The 22667-nt window shown below is 41.2% G+C and overlaps 1 protein-coding gene and 1 long non-coding RNA gene across 17 annotated transcripts in view; one reads left to right on the forward strand and one right to left on the reverse strand.

Annotated features, from left to right (window-relative positions):
* SPSB4 (splA/ryanodine receptor domain and SOCS box containing 4) overlaps nt 1-22667 on the reverse strand; it is a 143367-nt gene that overhangs the window by 22562 nt on the left and 98138 nt on the right. The window contains exon 6 of one of the 16 annotated variants that reach the window (XR_013955219.1): nt 17929-18166. The exons of the other annotated variants lie outside the window; for them this stretch is intronic. The gene's annotated coding sequence lies outside the window, so the exon portion shown is untranslated. Of the gene's footprint in view, nt 1-17928; nt 18167-22667 lie in introns of those variants that run through there. 16 annotated transcript variants of the gene reach the window in all.
* Nucleotides 3951-21414, forward strand: LOC308200111. The gene is made up of 2 exons (XR_013955249.1): nt 3951-16388; nt 21009-21414. It is a non-coding gene; the product is annotated as an uncharacterized lncRNA (long non-coding RNA).

Below are 22667 nucleotides of genomic sequence, written 5' to 3' on the forward strand. Positions count from 1 at the left end.
AGCTTTATCTCATCTACAGAAAAGAGTTGCTCTGCATTTCTGCAGTATGCTGCTGTTGGCTTCTGCTCGAAGTCCATTTAAATAACTGGACACTTAAACCATTTTTGCCTGCTCTCTGGGACTGCAAACTGATGCTGCCATCCCACCACCAAGCAGCACCATCAGCAGTGCACACAAGACTGCAGCTGGCAGGATGAGAAAATGGCACTGCACTGCCCAGATGTAGGAAGGCCACTATTAGACTTTTTCTCTGTCTGGAAGTCTTTTATGCAGCAAAAAAACAAAGATGAAAAAGCCCTTGTCTTCTATAGGCACACAGCAACACACGTGTGCATGCTCAGAGTCAACTGTAGTGGCTGAAGGAACTGGTAATTACAGTGGTTCAGAAATGGCTTGATTTCAAGTTGATAATGTGCGTATAACTATTAGCTTCTTCTATTACCAGATGGGATGTATAATGTGAAAAATAAATGACAAAACACTTCCCAGGGTTGCTCAAATGACTGATTTGTAGCTGCAGGCATCTAGCAAGTTGTGAATGAACACTGATGTAAAAAAGCATCTCTAGCTGAGACCACAGTAATTAGTCTTTACGAAATTCATTGGAACATTGTCAGGGAGAAGAACAAGAAATGTAAGTAATTTATGCACAATAATTTTAAACAATTGGTAGAACTATAAAAAATTTAAACCAGATATACAGCATATAGCATGCAGCACCTGTGGATTTCTAATCTTTTCTAACAATACCACTTTCCTTGAAAAAATGTTGATTAGCATAGGCACAACAAACAACACATAATTTTGTCAGCCTAAATTATTGCTTCTGCCACCACCAAATATCTATCTCTGATGTTCTTCCTGCAGTACAAAATAACGTAAAAGGCATCCCTTTCTGATTTCACCTATGACATTGCCTTACTAAAGTGGAATTTCCAAGGAATGACCACCTATGAACTATTAAATTAGTTGATGCCATAATTTATTGCAATTTACATGCTTTTAGCATAACAGTGATGAATATTATAAAGTGACTGAATTATGGCCAACGTGCAATATCATATTTAGAATCTAATACATTGGACGGTTTTGTTAATACAGCATCCCTAATGTCTACTCATCCCATCCAGTGCTCTTACTAAAAACCAGCGTGTGCTCCTGATGTTACGTGGTCTTTCTGCATGAGCAATGTCTATAAATACCTCTCGACTTGAGAGCAAACAGTGGAAGAGAGTGATTTGATCCTGGATGTAACAGAAACATGGCAGCAGAAGGGACGGCAGTAGCAATGCAAGTAGAACAATTTATTAGCATGAGAACTATTCAGACAGACTAGATGCAACAGAGAGAGTCTGACTACATGGCGTGGAATTCTTAGTTTTATTGCCTCAGTTTTTGTTGCAACAATATGGTCAAGCCAAAGTTACACTGTTCCACACCAGCAGAGAAGCCAGCCCTCCATCTCGTGCCTGCCAATAATAGTAATAATGATAAATGGATGCAATATAGTATATAATGAATAAAAACTAAGATCCAGCACTGAGCTGTTAGCATGTTATCATAGCAATATATCTCACCTATTCTCAACTATTTTAAGACTGTACGTAAATGTCACTAGATACTACAAAAGAATTTTAATGTTCCCGATTCTCCAGTCCAGCTACAGCTTGTCATGATGAATCAAAAATCATTTTGTTAGGGTTCAGTTATTCTTTATGGGGGTCAGCAAATCAAGTTAACTAGCTGAAAAATTGTTGAATATAGCACCTTGAGAAAAAGCACAAGGTGTCACGACCTGGTTCTACCTCCTGCTTTCTAGATAGGCTTAGGCTTACTCAGCTATCATCACACACTTGATATAGCCTGCCAACCAAAGTATTTTCTTTTAAAACAAACATTTGAATTACAGATTATAAAGAGCAGTCTGTTTAAGCAGGTGCACTGTCAATCGCTGCCATTCTCAAATTTTGCCTTACCTACTCAAAGTCAAGAGAATATCTTGCTAAAATTAACAGCGCATGCCAAAAATCTCTCCACAGCTGTGCAGGATAAAGTGGAGAAGAACAGATTTAAGCTTTAATTAAAACATTCAAAATGATATTCAATCAGGAAAAAACAGGACAGAAATGCAAGCCTCTGTTCCTTTGCCATCCAAGGAAGGGTACATCAGTGTTTCAACACCATCTTTGGACCCACTCAGGAATGATAACAAACATACGACTTGCAATTTTTTTTTTCTTTAGCCTCAGAAGAGGCATGGAAAGACACGAAAAGAAAAAGCACTGTAAATGGCAACTCTCTTCCTGAGACAGGGAATACAGGGGGTGTGAGAGGCACACAATAGCTCTAAAGACAAAATTATCTGAATATTAGGAATATTAGTACACCAACAATGTCCATGGCACAAGAGAGACTTTTAGTAAGTCTAGGAAGACAAATCTGCAGAAGAATTTCAAAAGTGGATCTGCTTTACCTATATAATGTAATTGTCTCCTATATTCACCAGCATTTGTAGACTTGTGGTTAACTCTTTCCCTTCAAACAGGATGGCAGATAAGTAATAATAAGAGGGAAAAAAACCCCTTGCAGGTCAGAAGAATTAACTGGTATCTTGCTGAAGCTAGCAAGGGCATGCAGTATTCATGCATGGAGGACAGAAGTACACTCATCAGCTTACAGTGCTACGGGGAACTCCCCATCTGAAACTCTCACCATTTGTAGCCATTAAAAAGGCTGCACTATTTTATCTGAAAGCAACTGACAGGTTAACTGCTGCATTTCTCACAGAGCCCCATGTAGGCAAAAGGGTGGCTTACAGTTCTTGCAGACACCGTGGGAGCTCCTGCTGCTGCTAACACACAGGACTGGGCTGTTCTCCCCTAAGCGCAGGGGAACACTGAGAAATACTTAAGCCAACTGATATTCCTGAATGGAAGAAAGAATTATGTTACTATCATATGGCTATAGATACTATACTGCATACTTTCATGGACCCTAATGAAGCCTTTACCGTTTAATGTTGGCTAATACACGATCTTTTAAATAAATGAAAATATAGAAAATAGCTACTTTGTATTAAAAGTAGACCCTTTCAATTGAACTATTTACGTCTACCAAGAAGTGCTAGGCCAAACTAATACTGCATGTTTGCAACCTTCTTTCTAAAAATACACCTTTATAGTGTATTTATTTCTACTAGCTATTATTTCTCTACAGCATAATCACGGAAACTGCATGACTGCACTACTTCTAGCCCACACGTGTTAAATAAGTGAGCTCATTTTGTAGAAACTTTCACACCCAGGGCTGAAATCTGTCTGTTATAATACAGTATTTACTTTTCACCTGGGTTGTAAACTATTAAAACCACAAAGCCAAATCTTGCAGACAAAACTCGCATTCACTAAAATCCTAATTGAAAACTTCACAATTTTGAGCAATGCTATTCATGGGGAAGACACCAGTGGCGAAGAAGGGAAGGAGAACCACTACGAATTATTTCATGTTTGTCCACAGGATCTCTTTAAGGGATAGCCTTCCCCTAAAATAGGATTTGCAAGCTTTCTACCCTCAATTTCTACTTTTCCCTTATTCTTTTATGTATACTGATATCAGCTGTTACATGACATGCATTAGTTAAAATACGGAACATGAACAATGACTCCAGTAAAATGCCTGTGTGTTAAACAACCACATCTCACAAGCTGAGTCTTCAGATCTGATGAACTATTGATCCTTTTTCTCCTTCTTCCATTCTACCAGTCTAATGAACTATTGATTCTTTCCTCCTTTGCCCATTTTCTGCTTTGGTTATGCATGCCCCTCCTCCACTTTCTGAATACCCTTGTCTATATAGCCTTCGGCAGGGCACAAGCTCACCCTTCCTCCCCAGTTCAGCCATGCCCTTCTGTACCCGAACAGCTGCTGGTCTGTCCCCATGGTGGGTACCTGACAGAAAAACTCGGCGTCAGAAATACAGGATACAGCATTGATCTGTTCTCTGCAATGGAAAGAGCATTGCAAAGGATGTGGTTCTCCCTCCCAGCGCCTACTGCATGCTGGCACTGCTGTCCCCTCCTGCCCTCCACTAGGCGTGAAGCCCCGAATCTTCCTTGCCCCTACAACCGTCCATCACAAAAGGACCCTCCCTGCTTTCTGAGGGGGTTTGCACAACATAGTTGCAGGGGAAAAACTGCTCTCAGCCCTTGCTTGGTTTGTTTGTCAACAGTAGTATTTATTACGCTCTGCAACTACATTCTGACTGATTTCTCTCATTCTTTAAAAACCCCAAACTATGAGCACAATTCCTTTCAGACAGATGAGGAAAATACCTAAGCCTCCCTGAGACTGCCCAAGCCTCTGCCTGTTTGTTTTTCTACAAGCAACAGCTCCCTCCTCCTTCCTGCGAAGGCTAGCAGGGCACTGCCTGTTTCAACAGCTCTAGTCCCATGAGCCACCCCGCAATGTGCTTCCAAGCCAACAAGGCATAAGGCAGCCAGCGACCACCCTGGCGTCCTGCATCCCAGGCTGGGTCATGGTTTTAGCCTCCAGAACCTCATGGCAAAACCACTAAGATTTGCAATTTCACCGTTCACAAGCAATCTCTCTGGCCTTTCCCTCACTGAAGCCTTTCCTTTACTGAACTGACACTGCTGCAGGTAGTGCAAGTGCCCGCACTGCATGGCGGCAGGCCAGGGAAAGACATTGGTGCCCTTGGTGGTTCCACACAGACCTGCTAGAGTAGAAGTTTAACCAAGATATAAAAGTAAAAAGTTAGTTCTCAAGTAAAATGTTTCTATTATTCTGTACACGTTCAGAAAAGCTACACTTAACAGCTGCTATACATCATTTCAGCCAAGAGATTTCCCCCAAAATCCTCCCTTTGCTGGCGGCCAGACGGATGAATTACTGCCTCACTACAGCACCGCCACAGACCTTTCAGATCTCCTTCCCATTTCCCTGTGCAGCCTACTTTGCCTTCACAAATCCCTACCCTCCTCTCTGGAGGACACAAATGCTAAATCCGATGACAAAGCTCTACTTTGAGCTTTCAAACTCATTAGCGAGTGTGACCTCAGTCAAACACCATACTTGCAATTTCTTCTGCAATAGTCAACCATAACCCAGCTGAAGCCAACCAATTTGTTACATACACATGCCTGTTCTGCAGATCTCTCATAATCTGGAGTAAATCCTTTATCTCTCATGTATTACTCGATATATGAAACCGAGTTTAAATATGAAACAAAAAGCTGCTGATGTGGGTGGTACTTACAAAACCATTATTTTCCCAATTGGATTCTAGTTTTTAAAAAATTACTTGTTCCTTAATACTTGGTGATTAAGGATCAGTTAGGAAAAAAAATTATCTGAGTAATACCTAATACCCAAATATTTTGAAAAAGTTTGAAAAATTTATCTGTTTTTGGAGGACTGAAAACAGTAACTGGTTCCTCATTAGCAGCTTTCTCCCCCAAAATCACTACTGTCATAAAAACAGAAGTGTGAACACTAGTCATTCCTAAATTTTGTTTGTTGCTTATTGTGAAATACTTTTAAGACCTTTTTTATTTTATATATATATATATATTTTTTTTTTTTTTTTTCTGGAAGTACAGTGCCAATTGCTTCAAGAGGGGCAGCGTGGGATTCCTCCCAGCAACCCTCCCACTGGTAAGCATGCTCCATCAACCTTGCTGCAACAAGTGATACTGCTATCACATGATAAATAACGTGTTAGCACGGTCCTAGAGAGTAGATAATGTCGACGAAGAAGAAGGTAAAATCAACCACTGCTGTCATCTTTGCCTCAGGGTAAAACTTAGTGGCTCTCATATCTTCATGCTGAAATCTGATTATTTTTTCTTCTCTTGGACAGCTGTTCTAGTGCAAACCAATGCAGTATTAAAGGAGTGGATTTTAAACCGAGTGGCAATATACAGGACTAGCTCACATGGAAAGTTTATTTTACACTACTATTTAGAAAGAAAAATACTGGAATGTTCTTCAATTTATCACAGGGAAAAGGAAAAAAAAAAAAAAAAGCATTTGCACTACCCAAAATCCTGGGTTGTGTGAGCACACAGTAAAATAGTCAGCATGTGAAAAAGAAAAAAGTTTTATAAAAACAAACAAATGACCAAATAAGAGGACAATTCATGGTCCCAAGTTAACTCCCATGGAGCTTAACAGTATTAGAATTTCACCCAGGCATTTTTCAGACAAAACCCCGAAATACTTGCTTTGTTAGAAACATTAATTGCAAAACTAAATGGGCAAAACCCTTGGTCAGTTTATTCAAATAGGGGCGGTCATCCCCAGAAGAGGATGTGCAACTCAGCAAGTATGCTGGGAAAAATCTTCCTGAACCTTTTCCCTAAAGCAGGCACCCTCCAAAATACCACAGAAAATCTCAAAGCTTCATTTCATCACAACAAACTGGAACAAGATAATAATAAATAAAGGAATCCAGCTCATAGGTAAAATGACACCAAGCTGTGTGGTAGGGCCGACCCGCTGAAGGGAAGGGATGCCACCCAGGGGTCCTGGGCAGGCCTGAGGCCTGTGCGAACCTCATGGGGGTCAACAAGGCCCTGGGTCAGGGCAACCCCAAGCACAAACACGGGCTGGGCAGAGAACGGGTGGAGAGCACCCCTGAGGAGAAGCACCTGGGGGTGCTGGTGGATGAGAAGCTCGACACGAGCCAGCAATGCGTGCTTGTGGCCCAGAAAGCCACCTGTAACCTGGGCTGCACCAACAGCAGCGCAGCCAGCAGGGCGGGGAGGGGATTCTCCCCTCTGCTCTGCTCTCGTGAGACCCCACCTGGAGGCCTGCGTTCAGCTCTGGGGTCCCCAGCACAAGGAGAACATGGACCCGTTGGAGCGGGCCCAGAGGAGGCTGAGAGGATGATCAGAGGGCTGGGGCACCTCTCCTATGGAGACATACTGAGGGAGTTGGGGTTGTTCGGCCTGAAGGAAAGAAGGCTCTGGGGAGATCTTACAGCGGTCTGCCAGTGCCTAAAGGGGGCTGAAGGAGAGCTGGGTAAGGACTCTGTGTCAGGGAGAGTAGTGACAAGACAAGGGGTAATGGCTTTAAACTAAAAAGAGGGTAGGTTTAGAGTAGATAAAAAGAAGAAATTCTTTACTATGAGGGTGAGGCATTGCCCAGAACTTAAGTTAAAAGGCCTGTAAAGAAGCTTCTTTCCCCCCTGCCATGGCCTGGCAGCGCAGGTCCTTTCCTTCTGGCTTGCTTTGAGCTAATCAACTCAGCCATTCTCTGGGTCAAGACAAATTAAACCCGGCACATCCATGGAGAAACTATTTCTTCCATCCCTTCAGGGACGCAGACCCTTGGCCATGTGTCAGCTTCCTGCTCCTCCCGACAGCCGTTCAAGTCCTGCTGCGCTCAGGCTTGCTTCTGGCCTTGTCTCTCTCTAGAAAAATCCTTCCAAAAATCCCCCTTGGCCAAGCACACAGAGCTGCTTTCTAGGAAGGAACCATCATCAATCCTTTCCTCCCCAGGGTCTCACGTGATGGCAGGGTGCAACCCCAAGATCAAGCAAAATAGTCCTCACACTGGCTGCCCAGTCACTCCCTTTTTTAAAAACAAAACAAAACATCTGTTAACATTCAGGAAATTGTGAATAAATGCATTATGCAGTGTTATCGCTCATCATACCTTCTCAACTTCTGGTAGAATTTGCTCAGCCTTCATCATAAAAACACTACTTCTTTGTCTTTTCCAACTTTGTTAATCATATTTAGATGGAGAAATTTTACTGATTGCTTAGCAGCTGAATTCATGTAGAGTAAGTTTTGACATGCATGCAGAGGTCCCCGATCTCCATCATTGCATATTTGCATGCCTTATAGTGTACTCGCCTTCCACTGTAAGATCTGGGGGAAATAAATAGATAAATTGCCCACCTAACAAAACAGAAAAGCAGGTACCATCACAGCTTTGGACCCTGTCTGCAATCAGCAACAGGGTGGCAGCAAACACACAGAGGCTTCTAATGGATTTCTTTTGTGTCTTGCCTTCTGATACCTACAGATGCTACACTCTTCTGGCTAAGCAGAAGGAATGAATCTGACTGCACAGCACAGTTACGGGATATGGTAATACCACCAGTATATAAACATTAACAACAACAAGCAATAACCCTGACATGGAGAGTTTGTATTTCCAGATTACCTCCCCTCCTCCAGTTCTGTGAAAGCTGTAATAGCTCATGTTACTATAAATCATCAGTTCCACATATTATTTCCCAGCTGGAATAGCATTTGACTTATTATTCTTGTAAATTCATGTGAGTGCTTCAGACCTATTACTACTAAATAATTGAATCAGCAAATGTCTCCAAACCTGGCTGCAGGAGCAGACTAAGTTAGCTAACTGAATGCAAAAACCATTATTTGAATCATAAGCTACCAGAGATCAAAGGCAGAAAGAGTTTCACTGCATCACCTGTATTTCTCCAACTCATAGAGGAGAACTCAATAACACAAACAGCTCCAGGAAACCGTTTAATTTCCATTTTGAAAAAATTGCTCACATTTTCCTCACCAGGCAATGTATCGCTGCATCAACAGCATCAACCAAAGGATGATGGGAAGCATGCTAACAGTAATGACCTATTACCCAAAACTAACTTTCACACAGCATCCTCCTCTTCCAAAATACTCACTGCAACAAAAGCCTCATTGTTGTGGCTCCATCCCAACATGCACAGATGCTCAACAGATGCTGCCAGACTGGGAAGCGAGGCAGAAACGGGTGCCACAGCTGCTAGGAACACGGCAGGGCTCGATCTGCTGCTACTGAAGTCAGCAGAACTCCACTGAATTTCCTGACAGTAGACACTGAAAAAGGCTTATCCTCTGCAAACATAGACCCAGGATGCCCGCAAAACAGCTGTATGAAAAGTGGCCTCATCTTTCTATTGCTTCTCAGGCTCGGGAGGTGCATCCACCCCCTTACCTGTCCAACAAGAAAAGTCCTCTCTGTCAAGGCCACACTGAAGGCAGGGTGTGCTGGGCACATCTCACAGGGTGAGATGCACAGATCACTCCCAAGAGACTGAATTTCTGTTCAAAGATGTTTTTTTTTTGAAAGTCTCGTACATTTGTCTGTGTATTACCACCATAAGCATTTAGAAATCTTGAATAAAATTTCAACAGCAACACAGACACTAGAAATGGTTTACTCCCTTATTCCTATTTAAAAAAATAAATAAATGTTGGTAACGTTAGTTTTCTCCTTCCTCCCACAACATTGCCAACTCTTCAAAAGGGCTTTCACAGACAACCATTTCTTTTGGAAGTCTCAAGACGAAGACGATGCTAGATCTTTTTCCATACGCTGAAACAACAGTCTTTCCTATTGGTTCTGACCGGAAGTACACCACTTTCTGAACTATGAATCTTATTTTTTCCTGGTATAATCTGAGCATTGCCTATGATTATTCATCTATGCACATTCCAAAGTTTGTTGTTTCAATCACTGTTTAGGACTGATGGTACTGTGATTTATGCTTCATCCTGAAAAACTGACAAATATACATCCTGAATTACAGGAACACTGAGGTTCACCCAACTTCCACACGAGAATTTCCATCCAATTTAGACTGAAGAAATTATGTATTTATTTCAACAGTATACATCCTGCTTATGCTTCAGAGTAATCACTCATGTTGGATGAAAGAACCCCCGTAGAAAACAGTCTTCATCTCAAGAAACATTAATGGTGGAGATTATTACAAAGTGTAGAGCACTTTGCTCTGTTAGGACAAAACACGTCCTTGGGGATACACTTTGGCTCATGTTTTACAAAAACAGGAGTCATCTGAGCTGGCTTCAATGAAGTTCCAGTGTGGAAGGAAATAGTTCAACGTGGAATAAGCACAACATTCATTCCTGAAGTCTGGTTATAAATATTAGCTTTTGCTAAATAATGGCAGAAAACCACTTGTACTGCTAAAAAGATAAGTATTGTACATACCACTATCCACACACACGCCATGATCCGTCTTAACAAGACACACATTGTGACAGTCGAGGAAACAAGGGAAGAATAAGAATTTTCCCCCTTTGGCTTCTGTAATGACCAACTATCCCAGTGCTTGGTGCAGAAAGCATCCAGACAGCCCGACCCCACAGAGCCCCAGCCAATGCCCCGAGCGCCGACTGCCCCGCAGACACACAAAGGGAAGCCGAGAACGAAAGAGAATCGCACTCGGCTGCTTCAGCAACAACAGTACCGGAGTGCTGCTGGCACTTTACCCTGCGCGGTTTTTTCATCGATTCCAAAAAATGTCCCAGCTCCTCTCCAGGTACAGGAAATGGTGATTCAGCACCAGCAAGCTGGCAGCTCTGCTGCATGCAAAGTGCCTCAACAACCAACATCACCAACACACAATCCTCCTCCAAGCCCTACAACATCTGCAAGTCAAGCTCGTCGCAAGAAACATAACCAGGAGAAGATGACAGTTGACAACATGGGTGAAGCGTGTTTATTTCTGTTGCTGCTATGTATTCCTTATCTATCTAAATAGCATTTATGCATTTTTATTTAAGGTGCCTGACACTTGGTAACAACTTGGTTGCCTGACACACCAAATCACTGAACAGACTGCAGATAATCCCATTTTCAAAGCAATGCAGGGAATTTAGACATGCATCAATTTTAAATTGTGCTCTGAAAAACCAATTTGCCATGCTGCACAACCTAGCAAGATTTCTTTTGACAGTTTCCAAATAAAACCCAACAAATAAATGAGGCATAATAAGAAAACTCATACAACTGGTATTAAATCCCTGAAAATACTGTAATTACATTTTATGCCATAAACATATTCAATGTCTTTACAAACTCAGAAAGCTGACCCACCTTCCACTGGGCTATCAGGATTTATCAACTTATTAGGGTTGGCAATGTTCAGTGCCTGGCCCCACAGCTAAGTGCTCTGCAGGCGCTGCCCAGCAGTCCAATACAAGCACCTGTCAGGGGATTTTCCACGCTTGCTTGAGCTTCACAAACAATATCTTAGTGTCGTCCGTCCTCCCCTCCCCCCAAAAGCCAGAAACAAAAAGAATTAAAAGAATTGCCTTTTGTATTTTAAACAGAAAAAATATGAGGCATGGGTAGATGCTTGTTCATCTGAAGAGATGGTTGTGTGCTACAGCTCATCATCATGTAACAGTCCACACTTGTTCTCCTCTTTTCTCCCTCCCAACTTCCAAGAAACACTGTGATAAATGTAGATAAAGAACGCGATTTCTCATATATTGAAGAGATATCCACATTTTTTTTAAAAAAATAAACCCCCCCCCAAAACAAAACAAAAAAACACAGAAAACACCATTCACAACAAAACAAAGCAAAGCAAAACACATACTCCCCCTCATGTCATCTGTGGCTTTAAAGGTAGCATCCCATAAGTATAGCTTCCCGCAGGTGGCAAAGTTATGGCTCCTGAGAAACCCAGGCAAACTGGCAGCAGAGACCGGCAGCCTTTTGCATGTTGGCCATTTTCCACTCTGTGACATTTTAATAATCAAACTCAAGAAAGAAATATATACATTCATTCACTCCAAAACACATATTTGTGGTCCTCTGGAGAGGTCGGAAGGGAAAGGCAGAAGCAGGCAGAGCCCAGCCCAGGAAAACCCCGCATGGGCTGAGGGCAGGTGCCCCTTGCTGATGGCTGATGTTGCCTCTTGAAGTGGGCCCAGGAACTTCTGCTGAGCTGCAACAAGGAGCCTTCTGTACCTTTCCATTTGTCAGTCCACCCAGCGCAAGTGCCACTTGTGTTTATCACGGGAAGCAGATCAGCGAGTCCACACACCGGGTCTTAAACACGTGGCACTAACAGCAGGGCCCGGAGAGCTGATACCGCTGGTCCTAAGCAGCAGCTGCTCCAGGATTATTGCTTCCATGAACAGCAACAGGTGCTAACTCGAAAAAAAACGCCAGATTTATTCTCTGAGCCCATCTTGCTGAGGACCGTTCATCCACAGATACAAGTGTGACCTGGACTGGATTGCTGCTGCTCACTCTCTTATTCCCAGGATTTTAAGATAAAAAAGCAACCATACAGCAGTGGGCTTCCACCACCTTAGACTGCAACTACACTGGATGGAGGGTAGTCACAAAGAACATTGCTCTCCACAAACCAACACGCCTTGTCTGCACAGACTGCATCTGCTTCTTCACCTGTTGCATTTTGCTGCCTTTGTTTGTTTCTCCAAACTTGCCACAAAGGTATCCTGAATTTTTATCAGACTACATTGATAAATCTGATGTGATGCATTTGAATAGAAAACAGCAAGATGCAAATTTTGCAGGAAGTCTATCACTCCGTATCATGTAACTATACAAACTCATTTTGTAGGGCACAGCTCTACTGTTGAAGCAAACACCATTTTGCAACACTGAAAGATCCAAATCCAATATAAATATATACCAACTGTGTTGTATACATGATTGCACACTGACATCACAAATTAAATACCAAACAGTTTAAAACAGACTGTCTAGTCATAAATTTAAAAACCGATGACAATTAAATGCAAACAAACAGGTATCAATATAAGTGTTACAGTGCTAACCTGGTTTTTAATAAAGAAGAAAAAAAGCAGAAAGAAACGTTTCAAAAAATATCCTGTAAATCCATATGTGACATTTACATTAACTCTAAGGGATTGATATAAATTGAAAAAAGATAAATTTGCACATTTGCATGTGATACGATTCTAAGTTTCTCAATGCATTTCCTGGGATTTCGGAAGGATGATGGCTATCCACAGCTACAGCAACACACCGGGGAGCTAGAGTATATCCCCGGCCCCTGGTACTCCAACACAGCAACCTACAACACATCAGCTGAACCTAACAGGTCCAGGGGTTGGAAACATTAAGCAAAAGGGCAACGTGTTCCCAAGGAAGAAGAAATGCCAGGCCCAGAGCTGGTGGAGTAATTAATGAAAGCAGCACTGAAACACGTCTGCGGCACTTGCTCCACATCCTGCTGACATCAAGGAGAGCAGGATTACCTCCTGAATTAAACCACCAGGAAACAAAACCACACAAGTTTTGCTGTGCTTCTGACTGTAACTCATACATGGGTTTTTAAAACAAGTAGACCACAGCAGTGTAAAACAGTCATCTCAGTCCAGAAAAATAAGAATGGAATGTCTCAAATTTCATATAATTGTTTGAAATAACTTTTTGCATATTCTCATGCATGTCAAAGCTGTTTCCAGAATAGAACTGGGCATCAATACAGGACTACTGGCTGTCAGCAGCCAAGCGAAACGCACAGGCCATGGTAACACGGTGCCCGCAGCTCCAGCTGATGCACGGGTTACTGGAAAACACACACACCACTGAGCTCTTGATCACCATCCAGTTATGACCTTTCCCAGCAGTAACATTTGCCACGTGCCCCACTGAAATTTCCTAATTACAAGCACATGAAATACACTTTCTGTTGTCCGTAGATTCACTGAAGTCTTGCTCGGCTGTTTCGGGCAGGGGTCAGGCATTTCGTTTGTCTGCTTTTACATGAAAAGAGACTATGACTCTCCCAAAATTATTCTACACTGGCTTCACTGACTCCAACCCATAAACATTGCATTAATTCATTCAGGACAGTTACCAAAGACACAGCTATCTCTGCACCAGCGAGTGAGAACACTATCAGCTTGTTCTGAATCAGCAGAGACGCTGGCAGCCTTTCAGGTCGTCAGAAAAAAAAAAATAGGTAGCTGCAGAGAGAATAAATTTCAAAGTGCCAGTCGAGAATTCCCTCTGGGAAACAGCATTCATTTCTCACACGCTAATTCCAACAATTAACTGGTCAGTGCTGCTTATTTATAAACTTCTAAATAAATTGTAGAGGGCAAATAGCAAAATTCATGTTAAATTCTCAGCTATTAGAGAAGGATACCATGGTTATGCCATACTGCACCAAAAAGTATGTTCACTTCTTTTCAGCTCCATTCAAGTGCAAGGGATCCTTGAGAGGATGATTCAGCAATTAACCCACATCTTTCAATATTAAACTTGTGAATCTATTTCCTGAGACCACACACAGCCAGCACCCTCCTCTTGCTATTAAATTTTTAATGCCTGAAAAATACTGTTATGAGTCCAAGGAGGAAACTTTTCATTATTTGCACTTTATGTATGCCAGAGGACTGATGCTCTGGCAGGTTCGAGTCCTGCTCTTTATTAACAGCACTGTTTGTGTAACTCGTCTTGTTGGCTGCAGTCACTCATAGTTTGTCCCCAGCACCAGCACTTACATCAGGGGCACTCCAGAGCTGCTCCTGCTTCAAGCAGGGCTGCGGCGCACATCCCACCACACCACTAAAATACCTAAAATTACCTTTTACAATACTAGGTTCAAAAAATGTAGAAGTGAACAAGGAAACACATACATGCATATGCAGCAGCACCAGTTAACTAACATATGCTCCCATATAGACACCAATTATTTCCATGGCATTAATCATCTCAAAACCCCACTCTAGTATCCTCAGTTTCCTGCCTGCCTTGACTCGTGTTTACCACGTGGGGCCTGATCCAGAGTCCCTAACCATTTGTCTCTTCACACCACATTCCGGGGCTTTTAAAGGCATGGAAGCCTTGTGAGCCACACATCAGGCAGGATTTTAAGCTACCCACCTCCGGACCTGCGTGTGTGGGTCCTACTGTGCCTACATTTGTTGTGAACGTTTTAAACATTTGTTTAGCAGAGTCACAGACTTCATGTTTATTTGAGAAGTTTTTGACAGACATAACTACGCTTTGAACACGGACTAGGTACAAGTAGGCTGAAAGGAAAAAGTAAGGGGCTGGAGGTTTTGTTATTTTAATGCCTCACATTTTATTCCTGCCTCCTGCAGCAGCACTAGCAAGACTATCACAGACCCATGTAAAAGCAACATCTTTGTTTTGCAACCAATTTCCATTTCAAAGCAGCAAATCTAGACATCACTGTTTGAATTATTTCTTAAATCTCATTTCCATATGCCAGGCAGAGAGGCAACCTGCCTCTTCTGTTCTGCACCATGAAAGCTTCCAACCTATGGGTTCATTTGATAAAGACACGCAAACAAAGAATACATGTGCTCCCTGGGGCTTTTTGCTAAAGAGTTGATTTGCATGAGGCATTACAAATTAGCCTTTTTCAAATGAATTCAACATCTCTAATTTACACTGTGAACATATTAAACAGATTAAGAAATTCAAAATATTGGATTAAAGAAAATATATCATTTTTAACTGCTGTTTTGGACAGGGTTATTATGGAATGAGCCCAACCATACTAACAGGTTTAGAAAGAAAAAAGAGCTTTAGTCAACACCCAAACTGCTAAAATCCTATTCTGAAGGAAAACTACAGCTGGCCATGGGTATACTGACAGTATTATCATCTCTTCCTCATTCACCCTTCCACATGCATTTGTTGGCTGTTGTGCAACCATGCAGAAAACAACATCAAACCTTCAGGCTATTCCTTACTTTTGGTAATGTTTCCTGATCTGCTTTTGGAGGCAGCTTTACTGCTTTAACGCCTTTGTAGATTTCAGTACAAATAAACAAATGCAAGGTATGCAGGGCAAACTGCTTCACTTCACACACTTCCATTTATTTCAAAGTTCATACGGAGACATGTAATTTGTAATTACAAATATACAGATAAATAAAGGCCATACTCATGAAAATTAAATACGCATCCATCGCAGCCACATTCTTCTCGAATTTGTCTGCAAGCTAAACTCAAGATTTCACCTCAAGTTGTCTACAGCTATGAAATGTATTGTGAGAAACTCATTTCCCTTGCTACAAGTTTATCCCCAAGCACAGAAGCGCCTGTACTCTCATGTTCATATTTTGAGTTGTTTTAGGATTTTTAAATTATTATTTGTAAGTTAGCTGGATTATACTGGAAGATATTAGCCCCAGAGCAATAGTCTGCAAGTTAATTGTTTCCACTGTTGTGGAAGGCAATGAACAACACCACAAAAAATGCACATTCTAAACAACAAACATTTTGCTTTGCTCTTTCAGCAACATTAATCCCTTTCTCTCGCCCCAAGGTTGGTGGTTTTTTTTTTTTTTCAGCAAGAAAGGCTGCAAGTTATGCTTCATGATGTCAATGGTTATTTTGTGCTGATTACTGGAACCAAATCTCCAGACAGGATATATTTACAACTGTCTACACTGTCTTAGAATAAGCTGATGGATGACTCATCCTTTTTTCCCCTTCAGCTGAAATCACTAAAAGCAACAGAGCCACGGTGACAGTCCGAGGGATCAGGGTAGCCATCCAACCTGCGCCTGATCCCTTCTCCTGCAGCAGAAGACGACTCACAAGGAGAGGTGAGCCTACAAAGACTGTGCTCAGTGTTTAAAATACATCAGAACGTAAGTCCTTATCAGTGTATGTGATGATAAAAAAAAAAATCCCAGAAAATGTATTATTTAAGATTTCAGCGTATGCAAGCCCACCAATAAATAGGTATTTAAGTAAATGTAATAATACCACAGTGTGCTTGCAAAGGCAAATAACCCAATGTAACAAGCACACTTCTCCTTGTCATCCAAGTTAAATAGAGTTAAAGAAATTCAAAATCAATGATCAGAAACGTATACATAACATAGCAGGATGAAGTATCAGTACGAACAAAAGTACTATCAAAACCAGACTTTTTACATCAGCTATCTGGATGCTGCAGATTTGTCAGTTGAATGAAATGAAAAAATGATGGGCTGGTAGCACAGACAGAGTGACAGAGCCAGACTGTTAACTCAGCTAGTCTGCAGTGCTCTTTGTGTCAGTGGGGAAGGATGTGAGTTTTTATTATCAATGACAAATTTAAAAAAGAGTAAGTGTATTCATAGCACGCCTGCCTTTCATTTCTGTCAACATGAGCAAAATACTATTTGATGAAAGACTGAAAAGAGTCTGTGGGGGATTTCTTTTGTTTGTTTATTTGTTTTTTAAACCAAATGAGCTGTTCTATAATCACAGCTGATTATTTTAATGTACTATGTACTAACAGAAGAGTAAATCTCTCATAAGCTTAGTCGGTACTAATGAATCAGCTGTCTTGGTAAGATGTGCACATAACCAATTTCTGCCACTGGGAAACTGGTCTCTTTTGTATAGATTGAGACTTCCTGGTGCCTGGCCCTCAAGTACATTTATGCATTTGCCTACATGCCACTGACTTCAAAAGAACTTAGGCACACATTTGAAAATTTGCTAAATAGAAATGATTTACTAAACTAGGACTGGTGCTCAACACACAACCATGGCATTGCCACTCTCAGCTTTTCTCACTTATCCAGACTTGCCTTAGCTGAACTAAACACAAGGACACTGAAGTTTGATTTCTGTACTATACCAGTGCCTGTAAGAATTGGATGAATAGTTTCTGGGTAAACACTGAAGTTGTTTCTGTATGATTCTTCTTGAGCAATACGAGGAAGCACCAGAGTGGTTTGTAGCGTAGCATGGAACTAGAATCTATCGGACAGAATAAAAGAAAATACAGTATTGTGTGCTCTATAAAAGGCATCCGCTGCATGAGTATTGATTGCATTGTTCTTCAGTTGTAAAGTTTGCTTGTTTATGGTTTAAGCCTTTGTCTGAAGTCAAAATAGAGCTGCTAAGCTATTCCATCAAGACAAAAGATTTAGCCTACCAAAAAAAACTCTCTTGAAATGAATAATATATGTGGGTTTTTTTTCAGCACCAGAATGGTTTTCCTCATTTCTTAGTTCCTCAATTGACAGTTCAAGGAATTACTCAGAAACCACTAGAAAACAACATGTAAAAGAATTCTCTCTTAACTTCATCACCTTCTTGCCTTATAAAACAAAGAAAGAAGCAAGGTATTTAATCAGGAAACGTTACCTGGAACATCTCTTGCATCAACAAAACAGGAGCTTACACCAATTTATCTGTCTTTTCCTCTTTTATATGCTCCACAATGACCTGCTGGGTAGGAACAACATGCTTGAATTTTTTTCCAACTAATCATCCCCTTGGCCTTGTGTTCTGCTGGGCATAGCCACACTCATCTCTCATCAGCTGTGGGAACCTTACAGTCTGATGGGTGCAGATCTGAGCAATGAAAATTGCCAGAGTCAGCCTGGAATCATAAAATGAAAGAAGCTTTCACAAACATCATTTTCCTTCGAAGTGTAAGGAACTGAAGTGTCAAGGAAAAAAAAAAAAAGTTTAATCTTGAGTCTAAGAAAATGAAAATGTGTTTCTTTTAATATCACATAAATTGAAAAGAACAAGTGTCCAAAGGACTTCTCTTTAGCAGTTTTAGGGGAAGACCACGCCTATAAATCATTATCCTTTATATAAAGATGACTATGCAATTTATGTTAGGAATATCAACACACAAAGCACTCTCTATTAAAACTATGGATTAACAGTAACTGTAATAACAGTTTCGGAGTTTTTGCTACAGAGGAATATTGCATGTCAAACGTAAAGCTTCCAGTACCACGCGGATGAGAAAAAGCTTCATTTAAAGATCTTTTTCTCATTAAAAAAAAAGTAATTACATGTTAAAAAAACAGTTCTTCATACATCATCTCCCCAAACACAGGTTTGCTACAAATACTTGAATATACATTTATAGTGTTTTTAAAAAAAAATCCAGTTACAGATATAAACATGTCAATAATGTTATTTCAATACTTAACACCCAGGGTAAACAAAACCAAGCAGGTTCTTCTTGCTTATCTACACAATACAAATGTTCCCAGAGCTTTCTGCAGCACTGTGGAACCACCAGACGCTCTTTAAGATGCTCCTGACCTGGATCACTCCTCCTAAGTCACGGTATTTCCTTGCCACCTGCAGAGCGCAGGCAGGCTGAACACAACTCCTCCCTTCAGAAGGCAGCTTGGAGGACTCCACTGATCCTCTGAGAGGACACAGCAAACTTGGCACCAGCAAACAAAAGTGCTGATTTTCTCTGACTGAAGGGGAACAGACACGGAAATAGCACAAGCAAGAATCAACATTTCTCACAAGCTACCCCATGGAGAAAAAACAACAACAACAACAAAGGAAAAAGCAAACACAAAAACTGGTTTTCGAATACAACAAAATACTGACATTGAGCTCAGCAATACAACCAATATACTCCTATGCACTAACCTGCCGCCATAGTACAACTTGCTTTTGCTCCAGGGAATACTGATTTCATTGCATGGCTATAACTTCAGGAGTAACCCAAAGTAGTTACAAAATTTTGCTATTAGCCTCCTTGCTTCCAGTTGCAACTTCAAGGTCACGACTAGAACTTACATCAGAACTGGAGTTCCTAAAAGAAATCTCTTACTGCCTAGAGTTAAGGTATCTTTCCACTTCCCTCCCCAAACAAAAGGAATCAATTCTTCATGTGGCCCATACTGCATTATTGATGTGGAGATGACGTAAAATATCCATAATCCCATTAGCTGCCGTCTAAAAGAAATGTTAGTAAGTACAGGATATTTAATGGCAAAAAGAAAAGAATCCTGTGGTGCCTCTCTCGGAGAGGAGCCCGGTCAGAGCAGTCAGCCCCTCGTCTTGACAAGGAGTCTATTAAGCTGCTGTCAGCCAGCCAGCCATGCATTATTCAAGGGCCTCGTAGGCTATGCAGACCAAAAAACCGTCACATCTTCGGTGCATTATCCAGTTGGCCATGTAAATCTCCAAGTACTATAGGTTACTGTGTCACACAGATTCCTGAAAACATTCAACTTCCAGATCTTACATGAAGGGAAAGACTAGAGGACGCCTCACTATTCCTGAAGGCAGAGGGAAAACCAGCCTGCTCTGCTCTTCCTTTTCTGAGACGGAGCATGTTGCTTGTCAAAGCTACAAACCTGCTCTGAGTAGCAACAGGTGAGTAACCTCTGCTGCCACAGCTACAGAACCAGACAAGTGACTACGGGTGGCATTTCCAAAGGCACTCAGTTGTGCTTTTGGAAAACCAGGAGCAGAGCAGCCCCTGATTGTAGGGGAACAAAACTAAACCAGCGTTTTGGTTAAGACTGAATGAATCTCAGCTTCTCACGTTCAGCCAGAAGAATCAAAACCAGCCAGCATTAACCCTGCCGAGTGACAGCCATACGATGTCACCCTGCAATCCCGCCATCAGATCCAATAAATGGAATACATTTTTATCACAGCAGCTGAACCCAAATGAAAAAAACCCTGCAGCTAAGGGAATTTATGTCTCCTGGTGAGGCCTTCCAAAGGATTATAAATTACCCTCACTATTAAAACTTGCAACTTACCTCCAGTTCATATTTTCCTTCTAACCAGAGGATCCTTCTGGGGCCCGTGCATGTTAACTGAAAGAGTTCTTTATCATCAGCTTTCTCCTGGAATACCAACTCCCAGCCGTGGTACCGTTTCTAGCTGAAGGAGGTAGGAGCAGTGAACCACGCAGGGTGAGGGAGCTGATCACTGCCTTACAACGGGCAGCCTGCTCTCTGACAGGCAGACAGAAGGTAGCTCTTCCAAGCTTAAGAATTTCCTGGTTTATTCATTTAAATCAATGTAGATATGTAGATGTACACACACACAGGAAAGTCTGATTCAGGAGTTGATGTGGAAGTTTCTGAATAAAAATGTTTCTAAACATTTCTAAACAAAATCAAGCAAACAAAAATAAAAAAGTGGTTTTAAGAAAAATACTCACTTCAGTAATTTCAGTAAGTTTCAATGGAGGTTTTCAGTAGACCAATTGAATTGGTATACGGAATTCAAACATACTTGTAAAATCTTATATCGAAAGCATACATTTAAACTGTAGTGGAAAAATGTGAAGGCACACCCATGTATTTTCAAAATTTCCTCTCATGGAAAACGATAATCACTCATCTCCAGGAATTTTTTTTGTCAGGGGATATGCAGTAAAATTTCTCTTTAAAAAGTCGAAGAACAGAAATTTTATCTCTCCCCAGATACGCTCCACGTAGTTGCTGTATACAGTAACGGGAGCAATTCTGCTTGCAAGCGGACCCTGAGCAACAATACGTCCAAGTAGCACTGCAACCAAGGAACCCAGCAGCTGAAAAGATGCAAATCATAAACCAAAGAGGTACTGGTGTTTAGTTTGGCCTCATCCCAACACAAGCTCTCCAGCTAAAAAAAGTGCCAAACCCTTTTCCCTTGCCTTAGAAGCCTTTGAGCAGCACATGGCCACGTTAACTCCACAGTAATCGCAGCTCCCTGAAGCAAGACAGACGGAACCATTTTCTCCACAAAACGTTCCTTTGTAATAAAGCAATGTCAAGGAGGAAGTGAAATAATAGAGTGTATGTTCCTAATACAGTTGTACTCTAGTAAAAAGATTTTTGTAATAAAGCTTAACAGCAAATAAAACTTTGCACTAAGAGCTTATGCAACAAACAAATGCTTCAAAAATTAAAAAAGTACATGAATGCACACCAATGAAAATGGGCGTCTGATAAAACAAATCCCTACACAAGAAGCTCTTACATCCCTTTTCCATGTTTCTTACAGAACATTTAAAAATGTGCTGATGTTCATTTGAATACAAGGCAATCCCAACCTAAAGATCAAATAATTTCTCCTTAATAAAATCAAATTTAATAAGCCTATCCTTCAAACCATCCTATACCCAAAACTGCTTATCCTATCAAGTTACCCTCTTCTCTTTTCAGCCCAGGATTCAGAACAGGTTCAATAAAATATTCCACATTACACTACCTAGAGACTTTAGGACAAGAGCTTTCTAGATAAGAACCATCCTGTGAGGTTTCACATGCTCTTCTTCCCCCATGAAACTTAACTTGAGATGCTCAACCCAGCATCAGCAGCTGAACCTAGCTCTATCCTCTGTAAGTACTCCAGTCAAACAGGGAATGTCACTGGACAATACTGGCCCAGCATGTCTCTTCTTGTTTTGCTACTGCAAGGTTTGCTGACTTTCAATATTTTCCTTATCCCAAGGGAAAGCAAATGTTATGCTTGTGAAGCATAAAAACCATAAACTAGAATGGCTGGAATACCAAAACTGACCCCGAAGTACATGTCACACAAATGAGGGCTGAAGGGGGGGAAAGAGGGAAAAAGAGCAGTATCATCATACTGCACCTCTGCTGTGCTAAGGTGCCCTGGGCTGGTTACAGGTGACTGTCTTCTTCAGATTCAACCCTCATCAATCCTAGGCTAATCAACCCAGACTACTAATGACATGATTTCTAAAAAGACAGACAATAAACCCAAAACATTAACATCAAAAAGGAAAACATTTTCCATATCCAAGTCCCTCGTGTGATATGCACAACAGGTTACAAATTCCCTTCCTCAGTATTTTTGGCATCTTACTGGGACCTTAATGTCAGGAAAGAACATTAAACATTTCAAAGCTGGAACACCACCACAGTGCTGTTAAGCTGCAAAGTTTGAAGACATTGATTTCTCTTAATAAAGCAGGGTCTGGGAGCGTAGCAAGAGGACTATGCAGACAGCATTGTCAAGTTATGTCCTGTATTTAAAATAACACTTGAAAGAAAAGAGCATTTATGAGACAAAAATAATAAAATAAAAAACTACTGAGTTCAGGTAGTTCCCTTTAGAAGAACACAATTAGCTCCAAAATAGATCTTAAT

The sequence above is a fragment of the Anser brachyrhynchus genome, assembly GCF_964034855.1.
Source record: "Anser brachyrhynchus genome assembly, chromosome: 9".
In the NCBI taxonomy this organism is placed as follows: Eukaryota; Metazoa; Chordata; class Aves; order Anseriformes; family Anatidae; genus Anser; species Anser brachyrhynchus.